Raw genomic sequence first — 23,635 nt, forward strand, 5'->3', positions numbered from 1 at the left:
AAGGATGTAAATACTTCGTAGTTTTTGATTCATATCATTTTTCCAAGTGGTTTTACTAAGTTACACTGTAACCATTTGGTATGAGAAGAACTGTCTAACCATATTTTCCAAGAATATGTGCTATTTAACTCTATGCAGACATCTGCATTAAGACCCTCCACCTTCCGACCTTGGTGAGCTGGGGTAACTGATTTGGAGATGATGGGCAGAGACTTTCCTGGGATGTCTCAGTTTCAAATATATGTATCTGATATGTTCCAGAAACACCTACATAAGGATATCCAAATGATTTTATACATAGTTTTACTTGCACTATGAAGTAGCCCATTGTTACACTACATTTTCTGTTCTTAGTTAGAAAATCTTGTCTTTTCTTAAATCTTTTGTGCCTGGGGCCAGCCCTTAGTAGCCAGCTCTCTTTTTTTCCTCTTCCTGTAGGCTCCATTTTGGCCTTTCTGAGCTCCCCAAAGCCAGTAGGATCTTCTGAGCCAAAGGCAGTCCAAACCAAACTGGAAAAGTGGTAAGGCTGAAACAACAACAAAAGCAGAGCTAAGCTTTGCTTTTTCACTTTGTCTTTTGTGTTTTCAGTCCCATATTGGTGTTCTCAGGGCCGCTCTGGGGAAAGAAAAACAGATTGCTATCTTCGGATGCTCAAGGTATTATTTTCTTGATTGGCATACCACATTTCCCAGGCTGCTTTTTTCTTTTTGAATGGATTTTAAGGCTGCTTTTATGTTCTCAGAGCTTAACTCTTTTTATGTGAAGAAGAGTGTTGTTGTGTTACAAAATATCCCTCTTATTTTGGCCTTCGTCAAACTATTCAACAAATATTCAACGTGTTTTGTAAGTGTATGTGGGGTAGAGTAGTATAAAAGATCTGGTCCCATACTTCAAAAGGCTTATAATCAAGTTTTCAAAACTCAAGAATTCTTACCTACTAACAGACATGCTAAGAACCTTACAAAAATGTCACATTGCTTACCACGGTCCTTCAAAGGAAAGTAGTATTGTCTCTGTTTTGCAAAGGAAGAAACAAACTTTGCAGTGGACTTGGCAGTCTGAAACAGACATACCTCAAAAGGCTTCTGACTAAACTGAAGTGACACTAATTAGGTAGGCTATTTAGGAGACTGATACCGTAATCTAGCCATAAAATTACGAGAACTGATTTCAGGTGATGGCCACAGGAATAAGGAAGGAGGGGATGCTGGAGCCATTTCAAAGGAAGACTCAAGATTCAGTGTCTGAGTGGTTATAGGAGTAAGGGCTCAGTCCATTTCTCAAGCCTGGGTAACCAGGATAATGGTGATATTATGAGACAGGAGGCAGTTAGAATGGACGTTAGTCATTTAGGGGATACAGTGGTGAGTTTGATGGGAAGCGTGAGATTTCAGAAAGGAAGTGTCCAAGAAGCTTATCTGTTCTGAAGTCTTAAGAAGTGCAAACTTCCCTTGTCCTCCCGTTTTCACCTTTACTTGGTTCCCTTCTATATGTATTCTAGTCACTCCCAATTGCCTACCCTCCCTCTCTCCTCCCTAATCCATGCTTGGCTGCATGTTGTTCTTTTGATTTTTCTCTTAACTGCCTTGCCATAACCAATTGGGCTGTCACCTGAAGGCCTGCCATAGCCTGTAGCTCTCACCAGTGTGGGCTGTGTCCACATTCCATGTATCTCAGGAGATGGTGGTTGCTGCCCTTCCTCTCTATTGTAATTTCTAAATTTCTCCCAAAGCTTCTGACAAAAATCTGCCCCTTTTGCAGCCTATGCCAAGAAGTTATACTATCAGTTACCTCTACCCTTGCCACTGATCACTCCTTTGATTTCCTGAAGGCCTCACTTCCTAACTCACAGCACACTTGGCCATCTCTGATTCTTTTGTATTCTCAGTATCTTCAGTGTTCTGGTGGATGATCCACCCAACACCCTGGCCAGTGAGATTTTTGGTTACCTCACCTTCAACATTTTCTTCCATTGAAACTCCCTACCACTGTTTAACCCTTTCTGTTTTCTTTGTACTTCTTGTCCAACTTGGACTCCTTCATTATCACAGCCTTCAACATGTCCTCAGACCCAGTAGAATATACAGATAAGTGAATAGGGAGATTACAATGCAGTGGTAAAACGTACAGGGTGCTATAGGAGCACACGGATAAAGAGAGGACTAAAAATGTTCAGAATAGCTAGAAATTTGCTAAGTAATGTTAAGAGAAGTATATAAGATATCATGAAAAGCCTTGTAAAGTAGCAAGAAGTCATTGAGTTTTCATGATCATTCACAGTAATGAGCGTTTCTTGAGTTTGATATGATTATCTCCATTCTACAAATGTGGAAACAGATTCTGAGAGGGTAAGTGACTTTCCTAAGGTCATGTAGCTCGTAAGTGGGGAGCCAGGCTCCATACCCAGTTTTTAACTACCTTCTCAGAGAGGCCTTCCTTGACCATTTTATCTAAAAAGGAGGTGTTTCCTAACTGTTCTAATCTTATCACTGTTTATATCCTATATGGCAGGTAGCACAACCTGTGTTTATTTTATGTATTAGTTTACTGTGTATTGTCTGTTTCCCCTGTTAGATTGTAAGCTCCATGAGGGCAAGGGTGATATCTTATTTCACTTGCATCCCAGAGCCTAACATGGTGTGGCGCATAGTAGGTGCTCAATAAATATTTGTGAATGAAGAAATGGTGGATCGTCATTTGTATTTGACTTACGCTGACTGTGGAAATCACTTGATACCTGAGCAGCAGGCATTCACAAGGGAGGGAAACGAGGCAGACGGATGAAAGATGCTGGGGATTTCAGAGGAAGTCAGCAAACTGACCTAATAGACTCTGAAATCTCAGGGGCAAGGGCCTGGAATGGGGGATTGGTAGGGCAATGCACAGTGGGGACAGTAATGTGCGAGTAGGTGTTTTATTAAACCTGAAGGCCTAAGTGACCCGTCGTAGACTCACCGTACTGTATATGTAAGGCTGGAGAAATTCTGCATGTAATCTCTGTATTTTGTACTAAGGGCCAAGTCATCTGGGTCAGCTCTACTGCTCTGAGTTATGCAATACAACTGTAGGTGTAAACATTCTAATTTATCATCTTTAGTCTCTCAAGGCTAACAACTTCACCTAAGTCATTATTGGACTCTACTTTGTAACTGGAACAAGAATCAGTTAATTTGATGTCTCTGAAGTCATGCCCACATGACGTTGGACCAGCTACAGGCTTGTCCTGTAACATATGGGTAGTACTGAAACCATGGTAGTGTAAGAGCTCATCCAAAGAAGTTGATGAGTGAAGAAAGAAGAGAACTAGACAAGGAGCACAAGAAGGGAATTGAGAAGGAGCAGCTGAGATATCACAGAGGTCAAAAGAAAGTATTTCAGGGTGTTTAGTGAAGTTAAAAGCTCTCATACAATATAAAAATAGAGTACCCATTTAGAAAAAAAAATTTAATTTCAGAAACACCATATTTGATTGAATCTAAGGCATCTTTACATATACAAAGAAGAATCTAAACTGGCCCATTGCTTTCAATCATATTGATCATAAGAGGTAGTCTATTAAAATGGGAGGAATGAATATGCATATTAGAATTTAGGAATTATGGTAATCTATATCTTCCTTCTTCAGTGTATTGGTGAGGGTAAATCTAGGTTGCAGTGGGATGAGGACTGCAAAGTAATGAAGTGAGCAAGTTCAGATAACTCAAAAATTGGCTGTGATGAAGGGTGAGGCTGTAGCAGTAGAATTATGTGTGGTTGAGGGATTTTTTTTGAAGGTGGGAGAAACTTGCATCTCATATTTAAGTGCTAAGTAGGATAGTGGGGTAGAATCAGGAGAGAGGGGGAGGTGGAAATGCAGGGGTGCAGGAGGAGTTGGCCAAGATCAGTGGTACACCTAGGTTCCTGAGGAGGGAAGCTGGCATCCATATCACAGGCAGATGAAGGAATGGGTGTGGACACAGGCATGTGTGTCTTTTGGGTAGCAGAGGGTTTAAAGTTTTCACCTAATGGTTTTGCTCTCACATCTTTGAGAACCAAGTGATGTGGCCAGTTCCAGAAGTGGGGAGGGGCTGAGGATGGAGGCAGGTACAAAGACAACAGAGATAGTTTGAAATGGTGGTCCTAGAGAATGGGAAAGAGAATGGACTAGAAAAGAACAGAAGTGGGTTGGACACCATGGACTTACAGTGGCATCCATCTGTCTGAAGGACTATTCTTCAACACTGCTCATTGGTAAAGCCTATTCAGAGTTGAGTTTTTGTCAAGTGGGTGCAACAGAAGAAAAAATATTTTGAGCATGCTGGCAAGTAGCTGACATAATGGAATCTTAGTTGCCATCACACTCCTGAAATGATTCTTGCTGATGTCAAAAATGTGCACATAATTGCCAAGTTCCATGAACTTGACTTTTACTAACTTCAACATTTGCATTTGACCCAGTCCCTTCCATTCCTTGATTTTTGTGACCACACAATTCTTTTTCTGTCTTCTTCAGGAATTCTTTTTCTTCTCTCTGCCCTGGAAATGTAAATGTAGATGTAACCTTGCTTGATAGCCGCCTTTCCTCAGCCACCTGACCCACACTGTTTGGCACACTCATCTACTCTGCTAGAATGTAAGTTCCATGAGGGCTAGGATTTTGTTTCTTTTGTTAACCATACGATTGCAAGTGTCTAGAATAGCTTTTACTTTCAACCGATGTCATTATATTTGAAATGAGTTTCTTGTAGACAGCATATTGTTTTGATTTTTTGGTAGCAACTTGATTGAGGTATAATTCACATACTGTTTTAGTTTGCTAGGGCTGCTGTAAATTCCACAAACTGGGAATGACTTAAACTTAACAGAAATGTATTTTATCGCCATCTGGAGGCTACCAAGTCTGAAATCAAGGTTCAGCAGTGTTGGCTTCTTGTACAGGCTTTGAGGGACGTCTGTTCAAGGCTTCTCATTTTGGCTTGTAGATGAACATCTTCACCCTGTGTTTCACAACATTTTCCCTCCATACATGTCTGTCTCTGTGCCCAAATTTACCCTTTATAATAAGGATACTAGTCATATTGGATTAGGGCCCACCTTGATGACCTCATTTTAACTTGATCACCTCTAAAGACCCTTTCTCCAAATGGGGCCACATTCTGAGCTACTAGGGGTTAGGGCTCCAACATATTTTTTTTTTTTTTTTGGCATGGTACACAATTCAACCCATAACACATGCGGTTCTGTTGTTCAAAGTGTACAATTCACTGGTTTCTAGTATATTCATAGAATTGTGCAACTATCACCATAGTCAGTTTTAGAATGTTATCCTTATGCCCCACAAGAAACTCCATATCCATTAGCAATCACACACCCCTAATTTCCCCATCCTCACACCCTTCATCACTAGGCAACCACTAATCTATTTTCTGTATATGTATTTGCCTATTCTGGATATTTAATATAAGCTGAATCATATAATATGTGGCCTTTTGTGACGAGCTCATTTCAGTTGGCCTAATGTTTTCAGGGTTCATCCACATATCAGTACTTCATTCCTTTTTCTGACCAAGTAATATTCCATTGTATGGATGTACCACACTTTTGTTTATCCATCCTCCAGTTGATAGACATTTGGGTGGTTTCAACATTTTGGCTCTTATGAATAAGGCTGCTATGAACATCTGTGTACAAGTATATGTATGGACATATACTTTCCTTTCTCTTGGGTTTTTTAATTGTATTTTTCAATCCTAAAATTTCTGTTTGGTTCTTTTTCTTCACTGAGACTTATTTTTCCAAATGTTTCAGAATGTTTGTAATTGCTTATTGAAGCATTTTTATGATAGCTGCTTTAAAATCATTTTCAGATCTGATTTTAACATCAGTGTCCTCTCATTGGAATCTGTTGATTTTTAATTGAATCTTGGACATTTGGGGTGTTGTGAGATGAATTTATTTAATGCTTCTGTTTTATCAGGCTTCTTCTGGCTTTGCACTGGTGAGAGAAGGGGAGTGTCTCGATACTTCTAGATGTAGTTGTAAGTCCAGACTCCCTCCTCGGCCTCCATTGACACCCCAGGGTGTAGGAGCACCTCCTTACTGCTGGGCAGAGATGGGAGTACTGGCTTCACACTAAGCAGGAGCCATCCTGATTAGGAGGGATAGGTTTGCCTTGTTACTGCTCCCCACATGGCCTTCACTGACACCAAGGGGAGATGGTTGGGCTCCTTCCTGCCAGGCAGTGGTCAGAGTCCTGACTCTCCACTAGGCTTCCTCTGATACTAACACAGCACAAAGGTGGAGCAGGTGGGGTTGGAAGTCCAGGTACCCCACATATTCTCCACTGACAGTGGGGTTAGGATGAGGCTTGATAATGCTTGGCAGGTATGACAATCTCACTCAGCCTTCTCTGACCTCACCCCCCCCCCCAACCAGAGGGGAGGGGTACCTTGTTTCTGCTGGCTGAGGAAAGAAGTCTAGGCTTTTCACTCGGCCTTTGCTGATGGGTAGGAATGGGGCTTGAAATTTTTCCTGTGGTGCTTGACTGGAATGATTAATGTCTAAAATATTATCAAAAACACAAAACCCTAAGGTATCAAGGTGTATTGTTTTCTCAATTAAAAGGCCATATAACAAGTGTTGGCTAATCGAAATCTCTAAGGAAAGAGTTCTGCAAATTGCTAGAAGTGTTTTTAAGAAGCATATCGGGTAAAGAATTAACAGTGGTTAATGTTCATATGGTATTTCATTGTTTTTTGCAAAGTTCTTTAAATTTCAATGAACCCCTTGTTGGTCACAGATTCTGAATAGTTAACCTGCCTGTGGTTTTGCCATCCCCTTCTTGCTGGCAGCCATGGCAGAAGGTGAATGATATCAGAGAAGGATTTCCTGGGTGGGGAGAGCACAGCTTTTCTGAATACAAAAGTAATACACATTCATTGTAAATGAGTGATTATTGATGTAAGTGGGCTAATATGTACCATATTTATTTCCCTGTTTTCTATTTGTTGCCCATGTTCTTTGTTTTTCTTTCCTCTCCTCTTTTTCTGCCTTCTCTAGTTTTAATTGAGCATTTTATATTATTCCATTTTTTTCTTGCCAGCATATCAATTATTTAAAAATTTTTCTTTCTTTTCTTTTCTTTCTTTCTTTTTTTTTTAAGTGTTTGCCCTTGAGTTTGCAATATACATTTACAACTAATCCATGTTCTTCAAATATAACTGTATGGGCAATGTAAGTATCTTACAACAGAGTATTCCCAACTCCTCCCTCCATCTCTTATGATATTGCTGTCATTCAATTAATTTATCTATAGCTATAATCACTGAATGTTTTGTTGCTGTTATATTTTTAATAAACTGTTAAAATAAGAATAAGGAAAATAAAAGATTTTACTTTACCTTCATTTACTCCTTCTTTGATGTTCTTCCTTTCTTCATGTAGATCTGAGTTCCTGACCTATATTCCTGAAAATTTTCTTTTAACATTTCTTGCTATGTAGGTCTACTGTCAGCTAATTCCCTTTGTTTTTGTTTGTCTGAAAAAGTTTTTATTTCTCCTTCATTTTTGAAGGATAATTTTGCTAGATACTGAATTCTAGGTTGGTGGATTTTTTCCCCTAACACTTTAAATAATTCACTACACTCTCTTATTGCTTACATGGTTTCTGAGAAGAAACCCAATGTAATTCTTATCCTGACTCCTCTATAGGAGGATTTCTTTTTCCTTTGGTTTCTTTCAAGAATTTCTCTTCATCTTTTACTTTCTGCAGTTTGAATATGATATGCCTAGGTATAGTTTTTTTTTTTAATCATTTATCTAACTTGTTCTCAGAGATTTCTGAATCTGTTGTTTGGCATCTGCCATTAATTTTAGGAAATTCTCTGTGATTTCTATTTCAAATATATCTTTTCCGGATGTATGCCCAGGAGTGGGATTGCTGGATCATATGATGGCTCTGTTTTTAGTGTTTTAAGGAAACTCCATACTGTTTTCCATAATGGCTGCACTAATTTACATCCCTACCAACAGTGTGGTAGTGTTCCCTTTTCTTCACCCTCTGGTATTCCCATTATGTGTATGTCATAACTTTTGTAACTGTCCCATAGTTCTTGAATATTTTATCCTTTTTTCTTTATTTCTTTTTCTCTTTGTACTTCAGTTTTGGAGGTTTTTATTGACATTTCCTCAAGTTTACTGATTCTTTCCTCAGCCATATCCAGTCTGTTGATGTGTTTGTCACAAAGGCATAGTTCATTTCTGTGACAGTGTTTTTTATTTCTAGCATTTCTTTTTGATTCTTTCTTAGAGTTTCCATCTTTGTTGTTATCTTACCTATCTGTTCCTTCATGTTGTCCACTTTTTTCATTAGACCCTCTACCATATTAAGCATAGTTGTTTTAAATCCCTGTGTGACACTTTCAACATCTCTTCCATATGTAGGTCTGGTTCTGATGCTTGTTCTATCACTTCAAATTGTGTGGGGACTTTTGGTAATTTTTTTAATTGAAGTATGGTTGATTTACAATATTGTGTTACTTTCAGGTGTATAGCAAAGTAATTCAGTTATACATATATATGTATATATATTTGTTATTTAAAAAATTCTTTTCCACTATAGTTTGTTACAAGATATTTAATATAGTCCCCTGTGCTATACAGTAAATCCGTGTTGTTTATCTATTTTATATGTGGTAGTGTGCATCTGTTAATCCCATACTCCCAAGTTATACCTACCCCCACCTTCCCCTTTGGTAACCATACGTTTGTTTTCTTTGTCTATGAGTCTGTTTCTGTTTCATTAATAAGTTCATTTGTACTATTTTTTTTAGAATCCACATATAAGTGATGTCATATAATATTTGTCTTTGTCTGAATTACTTCACTGAGTATGGTAATCTCTGTGTCCATGCATGTTGCTGCAAGTGACATTATTTCATTATTTTTTATGGTTGAGTAATAGTCCTTTATCCATTCATCTGTTGATGGACACGTAGGTTGCTTCCATGTCTTGGCTATTGTAAATAGTGCTGCTATGAACATTGGGGTGCACGTATCTTTTCAAATTAGAGCTTTTGTCTTTTCTGGATATATGCCCAGGAATGGGATTGCTGAATCATATGATAACTCTATTTTTAGTTTTTTAAGGAAACTCCATACTGTTTTCCATAATGGCTGCACTAATTTACATTCCCACCAACAGTGTGAGAGTGTTTCCTTTTCTCCACACCCTCTCCAGCATTTATTATTTGTAGACCTTTTGATGATGGCCATTCTGACCAGAGTGAAGTGATACCTCATTGTAGTTTCGATTTTCATTTCTCTAATAATTAGCAGTGTTGAGCATTTTTTCATGTGTCTGTTGGCCATCTGTATGTCTTCTTTGAAGAAATGTCTGTTTAGGTCTTCTGCCCATTTTTTGCTTGGATTGTTTGGGTTTTTTTGTTATTGAATTGTATGAGCTATTGTATATTTTGGAAATTAAGCCCTCATTGGTCATATTGTTTGCAAATATTTTCTTCCAGTCCGTAGGTTGTCTTTTCATTTTGTTTATGGTTTCCTTTGCTGTGCAAAATCTTCTAGGTTTGATTAGATCCCATTTGTTTATTTTTGCTTTTATTTATATTGCCTTGGGAGAATGACCTAAGAAAACATTGGTACGATTTATGTCAGGCAGTGTTTTTCCTGTGTTCTCTTCTAGGAGTTTTGTGGTGTCATGTCTTATATTTAAGTCTTTAAGCCATTTTAAGTTCATTTTTGTGTATGATGTGAGAGTGTTCTAGCTTCATTGATTTACATGCAGCTGCCAGCTTTCCCAATACCACTTGCTGAAGAGACTGTCTTTTCTCCATCTTATATCCTTGCCCCCTTTGTTGAAGATTAATTGACTATAGGTGGGTGGGTTTATTTCTGGGCTATCTGTTCTGTTGATCTATCTGTCTATTTTTGTGTCAGTACCATGTTGTTTTGATTACTGTAGCTTTTGTGGTTCTTTGTGAATTTTAGGATTATTCTAGTTCTGTGAAAAATGTCATGGGTAATTTGATAGGGATCACATTAACTCTCTGGATTGCTTTGGATAGTATAGCCATTTTAATGATATTAATTCTTCCAATCCAAGAGCATGGGATATCTTTCCATTTCCTTTAATCATCTTTGATTTCTTTTATCATTGTTTTATAGTTCTCAGTGTGTAAGTCTTTCACCTTGTTGGTTAGGTTTATTCCTGGGTTGTTTTTGTTTGTTTGTTTTGTTTTTTGATGCAATTTTAAATGGGATTGTTTTTGTTGTTGTTCTGGGTTTTTTTACTTTCTCTTTCTGATATTTTCTTGTTAGTGTAAAGATATGCAACAGATTTCTGTATGTTAATCATATATCCTGCTACCTTGCTAAATTCATTTATCAGTTCTAATAGTTCTTGTGTGGAGTCTTTAGGGTTTTCTATATAGAGTATCATGTCATCTGCATATAATGACAACTTTACCTCTTCCCTTCTGATTTGGATACCTTTAATCTCTTTTTCTTGTCTAATTGCTGGGAGTAGGACTTCCAATACTATGTTGAATAGAAGTCGTGAGAGTGGGCACCCTTGTCTTGTTCCAGAATTTAGCAGGAAGGCTTTCAGCTCTCCACCATTGAGTACTGTGGGTATGCTGGCTGTGGGTTTGTCATAAATAGCTTTTATTATGTTGAGGGATGTTGGGAATTCCCTGGCAGTCCGGTGGTTAGGACTCAGCACTTTCATTGCTGGGGCTCGGGTTCAGTGCCTGGTGCAAGAACTAAGATCCTGAAAGCCGCGTGGCCAAAAAGAGAGAGAGGAGAGAGAGAGATGTGTTCCCTCTCTACCCACTTTGGCAAGAGTTTTTATCATGAATGGATGTTGAATTTTATCAAATGCTTTTCTTGCATCTATTGAGAAAATCATGTAGATTTTGTCTTTTCTTTCGTTGTGGTGGTGTCTCACATTGATTTGTATATGTTGAACCATCCTTGTGACCCTGGAATGAATCCAACTTGATCATGGTATGTGATTGTTTTATGTGTTTTTGGATTCAGTTTGCTAATATTTTGTTGTGGATTTTTGCATCTATATTCATCAAAGATATTGGCCTGTAATTTTCTTTTTTGGTAGTGTCTTTGTCTGGTTTTGTTAGTATTCCCTGCTCTTCGATCTTTTGGAAGAGTTTAAGAAGGATAGGATAAGTTCTTTGTATGTCTGCTAGAATTCACCAGTGAAGCCATCCAGTCTGGATTTTTGTTTGCAGGGAGGTTTTTTTCTTTCTTTTTAAAAAATTTTATTGGCGTATAGTTGATTTACAATGTTCTGTTAGTTTCAGGTGTACAGCAAAGTGATTCATTTATATATATACATATATTCATTCTTTTTCAGATTCTTTTCTCATATAGCTTATGATGGAATATTGGGTAGAGTTCCCTGTGCTATACAGTAGGCCCTTGTTGGTTATCTATCTTATATATAGTAGTGTGTGTATGTTAATCTCAAGCTCCTGATTTATCCCCACCCCACACTTTTTTTTTTTATTACAGATTCTATTCATATCTAGTGATTGGCCTGTTCAAATTATCTGTTTCTTCCTGATTCAATTTTGGCAGGCTGTACATTTCTAGAAACTTGTCCGTTTCTTCTACATTGTAGACTTTGTTGGCATATAACTGTTCATAATATATATATATATATATATATATATATATTTTTTTTTTTTTTTTTTTTTTTTTTTTTTACGTTACGTGGACCTCTCACTGCTGTGGCCTCTCCTGTTGTGGAGCACAGGTTCCAGACGCGCAGGTTCAGTGGCCATGGCTCACAGGCCCAGCTGCTCCGCGGCATGTGGGATCCTCCCAGATCAGGGCACAAACCCGTGTCCCCTGCATTGGCAGGCAGACTCCCAACCACTGCGCCACCAGGGAAGCCCTCTTATGGTATTTTGTATTTCTGTGGTGTCAGTTGTTATTTCTCATTTTTCATTTCTTATTTTGTTTATTTGGGTCCTCCCTCTTTTCTTCTTGAAGAGTCTGGCCAGAGGTTTGTTGATTTTGTTTATCCTTTCAAAAAACCAGCTCTTGGTTTTATTGATTTTTTTCTATTTTTTAATCTCTAGTTTATTTATTTTCTCTGATCTTTATTATTTCCTTCCTTCTGCTAACTAGATTTTATTTGTTTTTTTCTAATTCTTTTAGGTGGTAGGTTAGGTTAATTGGGATTTTTCTTTTTGAGGAAGGCCTGTATCATTATGAACTTCCCTCTTAGAACTGCTTTTGCTGCATCCCATAGATTTTGTATGGTTGTGTTTTCATTATTGTTTTTCTTGAGGTATTTTTAAATTTCCTCTCTGATTTCATCATTGACCCATTGGTTTTTTCAGTAGCATGTTTTTTAGTCTCCATGTAATCATTTTTTCCTCGTTTCTCTTTCTGTGGTTGAGTGTGCATTGTAATTCTTGTAAGCCAGACATGATCTACTGGGTAGAAGGAACCCAGTACTCATTCCTGTGAAGATTTCTGTTCTTGGGCTTCTACTATTTTTAGGTGGTGATTCTCTGTATCTGCTTGTCCCTCTTCAATTTTGAGGGCAGTGGTTTGCACTGTGATGTTAGTTTTCTGCTGGATCTAAGAAGAATTGTTGGTTTTCATCTTGCTCAGCTTTTTTCTTATTGTTAGGGTAGAGTGACAACATCTGAGCTCCTTTCATGCACGTCTGGACTCTCTCCAGCTTTTGAAGGAGACTGTTGGACACCTCTGTGGCCTGCTCTTGCCACTACTCCCACTTTTGCCCTGTGGCATAGAAATATCTTGAGGAAGAAAGATGGGACAATCATAGGTATCATCTGGTTGATTTTCCCATCTCTCTGGCATTGCTTGCCTTCATTGCCAATTGTCCAGTGTCTTGAGAACTATTATTTCGTAGAATTTGTTTTTTTCATTATTTCAGGTAGAGGAGTAAACGTGATTGCTGTTATTCCATCTTGGCCTGAGACCAAAGCAACAGGTTTTATTTTTAATAATAATATTTAATGCCAGTGTTCCTCCCAAACACTCTCTATTTACAGCTTTATTTTTTGAACATGTCTAATACTTTAAGTGAATAAGGTGAGAATTAAAGGAAGCACCACTTTCTCTACCCAGTGGAGCTGTGTCTAAACCAAATTTGGCAACATTATCTTTGGTTATCCCAGCTTCCCTGTTCTAAACTCTTTTCCTCACTGATTGTACCTTTTTTGTCCAGGATTTAAGAGCCCACAAGCCTTTTCTCCCATATGCTCTTCCCTCCAAGCCAATCTTTTTCTTTTATGTCATCAGATGATAGCTCAACTCAGAGCATCCCCACCCATGTCTTAAGTTAAAGAAATAAAACTCTAGCAGTATGATTGGGTCCTGGAAAGCATTTTATTTTAGTGGGGGGAGAGGTGCCAGTAATAGCATTCTAACTTAAAAATGCTATAGAGTCGGGCTTCCCTGGTGGCGCAGTGGTTGAGAATCCGCCTGCCGATGCAGGGGTCACGGGTTCGTGCCCTGGTCCGGGAAGATCCCACATGCCGCGGAGCAACTAAGCCCGTGAGCCATGGCCGCTGGGCCTGCGCGTCCGGAGCCTGTGCTCCGCAACGGGAGAGGCCACAGCAGTGAGAGGCCCGCATACCACAAAAAAAAAAAAAAAAAAAAAAAATGCTATAGAGTTGTATTTTCCACATCATGATTTCATCTGAACCTTGTAGTCTCTTTGTATTGTAGGTTGGACAGGTGGTGTTTGATGACCTTTGCATCACTAAAGCAATGTGAGTTACCTCTGAGCAGCACAGTAGTACAGGAGGTAGAAAGGAAAGTGAGCTATAAGAAACCCTGAATGTATTTTATATGTGGAATTTTTTTTTTTTTTTTTTTTTTTTTTTACTAAATACATACTACAGTACTACATGATGGTTGACTCTTTGGATGTAGAACCTAGGATATGGAGGGCCAACTGTAAAGTTACACATGGATTTTTGACTGGGCAGAGTGTCAGTGCCCCTGACCCTGACATTGTTCAAGGGTCAACTGTATTAGCTAATTTTGTTCCATTTTCAGCTTGTACACTCCTGACCCTGACATTGTTCAAGGGTCAACTGTATTAGCTAATTTTGTTCCATTTTCAGCTTGTACACTCTTCTCCATTTCCTTCCCTGCAGCTGCCTTTAAGGCAAACTCAAGGAAAGCCTCTTTCAAGTTGCTTTACCGTTATCCCCATCCTGCCATTTTTGTCCTTCACATCCATCTCAAAATTCACTTGCCTCTAGCAAAAAGTAGACATAACTAATGAGGAGTGAAGCACTCCCTGTACATGGTAGAAGATAATCCTGAGTAGCTGGGAGAAGAGGGGAAACTGTTTTGTTAATATACACCTTTCTGTATCTTTTGAATTTTGAACTGTATGAATATATTACTTATTTTAAAAGACTAAGTGAAAAGACAACTTTGGTTTTTTTAAAAAAAAGGCGGAATATGAGCTAATACTGGTTTCTTGATGGTTTACATAATGATTTGGAGAAACCACATATTTTCAGAGCTGATTAGCTGTCTCTTCATTGCATTCATGTGTTGGGGATACAAAAGCCCAGCTTTTAATTCTTGAGGAAAACCTTGTTCTGTCTCAGCAGGTTATGACATGTGATTTCCTGCTTCTTTGTATGCCTAGTAATCCTTGTTTAGATGCCAGACCTTGTAAATTTTACCTTGTCAGGTGCTGAATATATTTGTGTTCCTATGAGTAAACTGAACATTATTTTGAGATTCAGTTATGTTACTTGGAAACATTTGATTCTTTCACGTCTTGCTTTTATGATTTCTTAGGAGCTTCCAGAACAGTGATTTCTCTAAGGTTAGCTATTTCCCCCTACTGAGGCAAGAACTTCCTAGTTATTGTACCTAATTCCCCTTGAATTGTGAGATTTTACACTCTAGCTATTGGGAATGGGCACCATTCCTGGTCCTCTGTGGGTTTGACATTGTTCCCTCTAATTCTTTTGGATGTTTTCTCCCCAACCTCAGATAATTTCCTCACATGCATTTATTGATAGCCTTTGTGATGAATTCCTGAGGGAGTCCCTCTCTGTTTAGCTCCTTGTCTCTTCTCCTGCAAATCCTCACCACCTTGGTCTCTCTGGACTCTCAGCTCCATTTCCTCAATCCGGGGGATCTGATGGGCTTTGCCTGGTTTCTCTTCTGTGCTGCAGCTTGGAAAATCTCAAGGCAGTAAGCTGGGGCAATTGTAGGGCTCACCTCATTTGTTTCTGTTCTCTCAAGGATTACTGTCCTTGATTGCCTGATATCCAGTATCTTAAAAGCAGTTGTTTCATATATTTCAGGGATATTTTGATTGTTGCAGGCAGAAGGATAAATCCACTCTCTTCTTTGATGGAAGGGAAGTCACTAAATTTTTATGTTTTGGATTTCTCTCCTGGAATGTAATGATTAAAAGTTCGTGATGGAGAAATGAGATATAACACTTTCTCTAATTTTATTTAATTTAAACCATTTTCATAAAAAACATTGACATCACTAACAATGTTAGGAAATATAGTAATAACTTTTGAGTTTCATTTTCGACTTGAAAAATATTATCCTTGATAATATTCTTTCTGGAAAACAAACTCATCATAATTGAAACTCAGAGTAATGACATGTTTACCAACAGTGGATTATACTTCTATGCATTTAGCTTGATTGAGTGCAAATTGTGTTAATATAAAATTCAAATAATATGGCAATAACCCTCCCATTAGGAACTGACCTTAATAAGTTAGAAAATCAAATGGACCCCCATTCTACAAAAGATTAAAAGACCTGTTCCTTCCATTTCATCTATTCATCACATGCTCTTCTCTATTTTTCCTGTGCTATTTGTCTCAGTTGGCTGTAGTGTTTATTGAGACACGTCTAGTTCTTGCAGAGTTCATAGGTGTGCTCACTTAGGTATTTTCTATTCTAATATCTATTTCGGTAGATATTTATAATATCTATATATATTTTTGAAAATATTGATTGTGACTCACTACACTGATTTCCTGACACATTAAATTGAAATGTCTAGTTCTTGCAAAGAGTCCATAGCTATTTTTCTATTTTATTCTGATATCTAACTATTATTTTAAAATTCTCATTGTGACCCACTTCATTGATTTCCTGACACATTAAACTGTGTCAACAAGCAGTTTGATAAGCATTGCCTGACAACACTGGATGTTGTCCAGTTTGCCAGGTTCAAACAGGCACCTATTTGAACCTAGTCAGGTTAGTAGCTCCTGCTAGAACAACCAAGAATCCTAGATTTTAAAAAGTACTTTTTTAAAAAAAAAGCCTTGAGGGCTTCCCTGGTGGCGCAGTGGTTGAGAGTCCGCCTGCCAATGCAGGGGACAGGGGTTCGTGCCCCGGTCCGGGAGTATCCCACATGCTGCGGAGCGGCTGGGCTCGTGAGCCATGGCTGCTGGGCCTGCACATCTGGAGCCTGTGCTCCGCAATGGGAGAGGCCACAACAGTGAGAGGCCCGCGTACTGGAAAAAAAAAAAAAAAAAAAAAAAAAAAAGCCTTGAAACATTGATTAACTAGCAAAAAATCAAGGAATTCTCAAGGAAGAAGTTGAGTAAAAGTGGGGGATCCAGAGAGTAAAGCAGAGCACTGCTGCAGCTGGCTTCAGCAGTTATTTGTTGCAGTTATTTGTTGAACCAGAGGAATTGACTTTGGCTTTCACAGGCTCTGGGGCATGACTACAGCAAGCAAATCTCAGAGGTTCTAAATTGTCTAATATGTGATATTGTGTCCACAGAACCAGAGCCCAAAGGGCTGTGCCCTTAGTATAAAGATGATGTAGAAATAATCCCACTCTATGAGGGAACCACAAGGAATCTTAGCTTTAGCTAAGGAGGGAAATTACTGCTAAGCATTGGGAACCACAAGGCTTCACACAGTATTGTGGCTTGAATGCACAGTATTAAATGGTTTGACAAAAACTTCAACCTAAGAATTTAGTGTCCCTCTAGAACGGTAGTGCCCCATGGTGCCTGGCAGATGTAAATGCAAATCCACTCTGGAAGAACCTACATTCACCCCAGAAAAAACTTCCAAGGTAACTGAGCTGCTTGAAGTAAAACAAAAAAACTTCAGTTTATGATGAACAAGAGGAAGAAACAATGAAACAACAAAAACCTTCATGGACTTCAGATAATGAAATTAACAAAATTTCTAAAAAGCTCAGAGATGAGCAGGATCCTCCAGATTCAAGGAAGAATAACAAGAAATTTCAGGATAAGTCAGAAGTCATCTAAAATGCAGCTCAAATGTATAATGAGATGGAAAATATAAAGAAGTGGTTATGAGATAAGAATGATAGAGTGAGGAGGTCTAATATGTTTCTAGTTGGAGTCCCAGAAGAAAGGGACAGAAAGAATGGGAAAGAGACAGTATTCAAAGAGATCATGGCTGAGAATTTTTTCAAAACTGATGAAAGATATCATGCCACAGATTCAGGAAGGTAATAAATTCCAAACAGAAATAAGAAATTCACACCTTGCTGTATCAGAGTAAGACTTTAGAACACCAAAATAAAGAGGAAACTATTAAAATCAAAGAGAAAATAGATATCTTCAAAGGTTTGACAGTTAAAGCAATAGATGATCTCTCATTAGCAACAATGCAAGCCAAAAATGGACACTTCAGTGTACACTGGAAGAAAAATAATCTAGAACTCAGTACCAAGTGGAACTATCTTTCAAGTATGAGAGTAAAATATATTTTCACTTGAAAACAGAAATTTGCCCTAATAAACCTTTGCCAGAAGATGATATAAATCAGATAGGATAGAAGGAAGAAATCCCACATGGAAGAGCTCATATGTGAGATAAAGGCCACAGAAAGTGACTGATTAGCAGATGTTGACTAAATAACAATTCATTGTGGGATTTTAAGAAGGGAAAAAAGATAGAATTAAAATCATAAGAGGGACTTCCCTGGTGGTCCAGTAGGTAAGACTCCATGCTCCCAATGCAGGGGGCCTAGGTTCGATCCCTGGTCGGGGAAGTAGATCCGACATGCATGCCACAATGAAAATTCCGTATGCCACAATGAAGATCCTGTGTGCTGCAACTAAGACCTGGCATAGCCTAAATAAATAAATAAATAAATATTTTTTAAAAAATCATATGAGTGGCATATGAGTGGGGAGGAACCTAAATGCCCATCGACAGATGAATGGATAAAGAAGTTGTGGTACATATATACAATGGAATATTACTCAGCCATAAAAAGGAATGAGATTGAGTCATTTGTTGAGAGGTAGATGGATCTAGAGACTGTCATACAGAGTGAAGTAAGTCAGAAAGAGGAAAACAAATATCGTATATTAACGCATGTATGTGGAACCTAGAAAAATGGTACAGATGAACCAGTTTGCAGGGCAGAAGTTGAGACACAGATGTAGAGAACAAATGTATGGACACCAAGGGGGGAAAGCCACGGGGGGGTGGGGATGGTGGTGAGCTGAATTGGGCTATTGGGATTGACATGTATACAATGATGTGTATAAAATTGGTGACTAATAAGAACCTGCTATATAAAAAATAAAATTCAAAAATTAAAAAAATATGAGTGGCATATGAGTGGGGAGGAAGTGATGAATAGGCTTTTTCTTGGCAAAGAAGAGGGTAAGATATTAATCTGCTTTAGATTACATGTTGTCATTATTGGAATAACTGCAAAAAAAAAAAAAAATAGAGACAGAGTGAACAGCTTCCAAACTGGTAGGGGGATAAATGGGATGTAAAAAAAATAATTCAAATGATAGAAATGGAAAATAGAAGCATAAAAATTGTGGGATAAATGAAAAGCAAAAAATAGTTGATGTAAGTCCATATATCTCAAAAATTACATTGTGAAAATGGACTGAGTGCTTCAGGTATATTACAAAGATGGTCAGATGTCAAATAATATGCTGATTACAAAAGACATTTGAAACACAAGAGTGCAAAAATTCTAAACTTAAAAAGATCAAATTCTAACCCAGGGAATTTTGAGGTAGTTGTATTAATATCAAACAAAATGGCCACAAAATTATTAGATAAAACAATTTTAAGGTTATATGCACCTAGTAACATAGCCAAAATATATATTGCAGAAAATGTAAGAACTGCAGGGAGAGTAAAAAAAAATCCAGTCATTACAGGAAATAGTAACACACCTGTCTTTGTCAGGGATAGAGCAAACATTTAAAAAATTAAAAATGTACAGAATTAAGCATTAACAAACATGATTTAATGAATATATATAGAATAATATATCAAACAACTGCAGAATATACTTTTTTTAAGCATAGATGGGACATTTCATAAAGATTTCAAACAGTTAAAATACAGAAATATGTTCTCTAACCACAGTGCACTTAAGCTAGAAATCAGTGCAAAAAATTACATGTCTAGAAATTAAGCATAAATAACTCATGGGTTTAAGAAGAAATTGTATGACTCTATATACAAAACAGAAACAGACAGACATAGAAAACAAACTTATGGTTACCAAAGGGGAGAGGAAGGGGAGGAGAGACAAATTAGGAAAATGGGATTAACAGATACAAGCTATTATATATAAAATAGATAAGCAACAAGCATTTACTGTATAGCACAGGGAATTATACCCAATATCTTGTAATTTATTACAAGATAATTACAATATCTTGTAACCTATAATGAAATATAAACTGCAAAAAACTAAATCACTATGCAGTACACTCAAAACTAGCACAGCACTGTAAATCAGCTATACTTCAATTAAAAAAATTTTTATTAGAGATTAGAAAGTATTTAGAATTGAATGACAGTAAAAACAATATATATAAACTTTGGGGATATATCTAGAGTAATACTTAGAGGGACGTTTGTAGCCTCAAATACGTATATTAGAAAAGCTAGGCTGAAAATTGATGAGGCAAACATCCATATTAAGTTAGAAAAAGACTGGCATTATAAGTCAAAAAAATAGAAGGAAAGAATAAGAGTAGAAATAAATACAACAGAAGAATACGATAGAGAAATCAATATGTTTTCACCCCACTCCCCACAGCCTTCGTCCCCTTGCAAACTCTAACCCTTCAGATTCCAGTTTGGCCATCCGCTCATCTAGGGTAGTGGTTCTCTAAGTGCGCATTCTGGGAATTTATCAGAAATGCAAATTTTTGGTTCAGACTTACTGGGGGTGAGGCACAGCAATCTGGGCCTTGATGCTCTGTATACATTAACCAGGAGCCCTCCAGGGGATTCTGATGCCTGTTTAAGAACCACTGTTCAAACCACTGCTGAAACTTGAGTTTGTATCAGAATCCCCTGGAGGGTTGATTTAGTGGAATTTCTAACAAGTTCCCAGGGAATGTTAATGCTCTTCTTTTAGACACCACTGTTTTAGGGGCTTTTAAAACATGCCCAGGAGATTCTGGTTGGATTAATCGGGGCTGTGGCTTTGGTTTGGCAATCTGACAAACTTCCATGTGTTCCTAATATACAGCCACTTCTCCAAGAAAACTTCCCCAACAATCTGTGCCCTCCCGAGCTTTGAGTACATCTCTCTGGGGAGTTCTCCTAGGACCCTCTGCTTCCCTTCTCTGTAGCAATTATTTTGCAGCCCAGGACAGACAACGGTCTACTTGTCTGTCCCTGTCACCAGAAGATAAACCTCCTATAGGCAAAGACCTTGCCTCCTTTGCTCTTCTACCCTTAATGCTTCAGCAGGCATTCAGTAAATATTGGTTGAATAGTTAAAACGTGAAATGCCTCTGACTGTTAGTAGTACTTACCAGCTGGGTGGTGATAGTCTCCTTTGACACTCACAGAAGCATGAAAAAAGGCATGTGTTCTGTAGTTTGGGATGAGGTTTCTGGAGGGAGAAGAATCAGTAGGGGAACTGAATCAGACATTCCCTGTCACTTGGAATTGAGCGCTCTGGCAGGACCCTGTCGTAATGGCTAAGAGTGTGCACTGCCTGCGCTCGAATTCTGCCTCCCTGTCTGCCAATTACTAGTGTGATCTTGGCAAAGTTGCCTAAGCACTCTATATTCCAGTGTTCTCTTGTGTAAAATGAGGATAATAAAAATACTTTCCTTTTGCGTTTGTCTTTCTTGAGAATTAAAATATGTGTAAAGCTATCAGAGCAATACCTAATACTTATTAAGTACTATTATTCTACCCCTTAATTTATGGCAGTGACTAAAAATTATTCGATTACTACATCTCAGGCTAGAATAAATGGCTCGCATTTGCCAAGCCTTTAATTAAGCCCCAATATTATTTTTCCCCCTAAGGATGACCACAAATGCGACCAACGTAAAAAAATTAAAGTAGTGAAGCAATGCAAGCTGATAAAATTATTAAACCAAAGGCATTAAAGTATTTGTTAACATGAACTCATATTTTTCACTCAGTTTTGGTATACTTTCTAATTGGATGTATTTTGCATATAATAAGGTTATTACACTTTTCTTACTTTGTAACTAGTGCCAAGCTTACATTTTATTGGTCTTATTGATTTGGCAATCCACCCCTTGCCCCCAGTTTGAGGTTTTCTGTTAGGCTTAGAGGTAAAGGTATTAAAACACAGTGCCTGTACTGGCATACTGACTTTATTAGGGATATTTTAAAATAGCCTTTTATATAACTTTTTTCCCCAAAGAGCTATATCCCATAATCCCATGAGGAATATACAGCAGAAGTCTCTCTCTCTCTCTCTCTCTCTCTCTCATTTCCCAGAGGAAACCAAGCCACAGAATGTTCATCAAAGGTCAAACAGGGGCTTCCCTGGTGGCGCAGTGGTTGAGAATCCGCCTGCCGATGCAGGGGACGCGGGTTCGTGCCCCGGTCCGGGAAGATCCCACATGCCGCGGAGCGGCTGGGCCCGTGAGCCATGGCCGCTGAGCTGCTCGTCCGGAGCCTGCGCTCCGCAATGGGAGAGGCCACAGCAGTGAGAGGCCCGCGTACCACAAAAAAAAAAAAAAGGTCAAACAGGACTCCAAATTGATATCCAACCCAAGACATTTCCCATCAGGCGTGCTGTCTCTGGAAGGAGCAGTAACCATCTTACATGAGGCTTGGGAGATGGTGGCAGGTAGTCATCAAAGGACACTGTAAACTCATTTCATCAAATGAATTTCATCACTCATTTCATCCAAATCCACCAGCTCTTAACCCAGTGGTTCCCAGCCCTGCCTGCACGTCCGAGTCACCTGGGGAGCTTTCACAAATTAACCTGTGACTGGGCCCCACCACAGACCAGTTAAGTCAATTTCTGGAGAATGGGGGTCCAGCATGGACATTTTTTAAAAGCCTGGGGCAGGGGAGTGGGGAGGGGAGATTCTAAGGTGCAGAACCATAGTGCCTAGAAGTAGGATAAATATCTGGAATGAATGAGTAGGAGAATGAACCCACAGGACTGTAGGAAGTTGCAGTGCACTGAGGCTCAGTCACCTGCCTGTGGAGAGGGTTAATTGTTCCAGAGTCTCCTGTATACAGGAGAGAATTCTAGCCCTGCCGTTGTCAAATATAGGGAGAGCAGGAGAAGTAAATATTGAAACTCTGGTTCCTTTTCCTTCTCCCCTACCCCCGCGACTCCCCCTTCCCCTTACACCCAGACTAGCTGTTCACCCCAGTTGGGTTCCAGCCCCCGGGCCTTTGTGCTAAGTTAGAAAGTCGCCTGGCCTTGCTGGCTGCCCCACACCCACCCTTCAGCCCTTTGTGGGAGTATTGCTGCAGTTGCTGCAGGGTTTGGGAAGGTCTGGTTCTCCCCACCCAGACTAAGACAGTCTTCCAAATCTGGGAGGGAGACGGTGGATTTCTAATGGTGACGCAGTACCCCTCATGGCTGCTGCTGCCCAAGGGCTTGAGTGGGACTGCCAGGATCAGCCAGCGGTGTGCCAGGAACTCTGTTCCCACTCAGGTCAAAAAAACCTACAATCCAGAGCGCCCACAGGAACCAATGATCTGTACCTGGGACCTCTCAGACCTCAGCGCCTCTTCAGTATGCGAGTGGGGGAAGGTCTCCATGTACTTGAGGCAGAATTTCTTAACCTCCTCCAAGGGTGGGAGTAGGGTGGAAGTGCAAGCAGGATTATATTTATTTAAAGGAAATAAACACAAATGCCGGAGTTTATGAACAGATCCACTCCTGCTATGCATGCCAGAAAACAGAAAGGAATTAGCCTTCACTGAGTGTCTAATACGAGCTAACAGTTATTGACCCCTTACTCCATGCCAGGCACTAGTTAGCTCATGTAGTCAGCCCAGTGACCCTGTGAGGGTGGAGATGTTGAGGAGGTAAGTGGGAATTACTTGTCCAGATTCACACAGCTGCTAGGTGAGGAAAATGAGATTAGAATTCTGGCCGCTGCATTCCAGCCTCTTACTCAAATTGCTGGCTATGTCTCTTCACCTACATCTTCTCACTCAGTCCTCAAAACAAACCTTAAGGCCAGTGATGTTTCACCCATTTTACATCAAGGAGACTGAAGCACTAGGAGGTACACTTGCCCAACATCTCACAGCTAGTAAATGGTGGGCCCAGGGTCTGTCAGGTGATAAATACAAATTCTTTCTAATTCTGCATGTTGCCTCTTCCAGATGCCTCACCTCATTCTGTC

The 23,635-nt window shown here is 39.0% G+C and overlaps 1 protein-coding gene across 2 annotated transcripts in view; it reads left to right on the plus strand.

The window, feature by feature from the left end:
* PIAS2 (protein inhibitor of activated STAT 2) overlaps window positions 1-23,635 on the plus strand; it is a 117,790-nt gene that overhangs the window by 88,748 nt on the left and 5,407 nt on the right. The gene's annotated exons all lie outside the window — the stretch shown is intronic.

Source organism: Kogia breviceps, chromosome 15, assembly GCF_026419965.1.
Source record: "Kogia breviceps isolate mKogBre1 chromosome 15, mKogBre1 haplotype 1, whole genome shotgun sequence".
Taxonomy (NCBI): Eukaryota; Metazoa; Chordata; class Mammalia; order Artiodactyla; family Physeteridae; genus Kogia; species Kogia breviceps.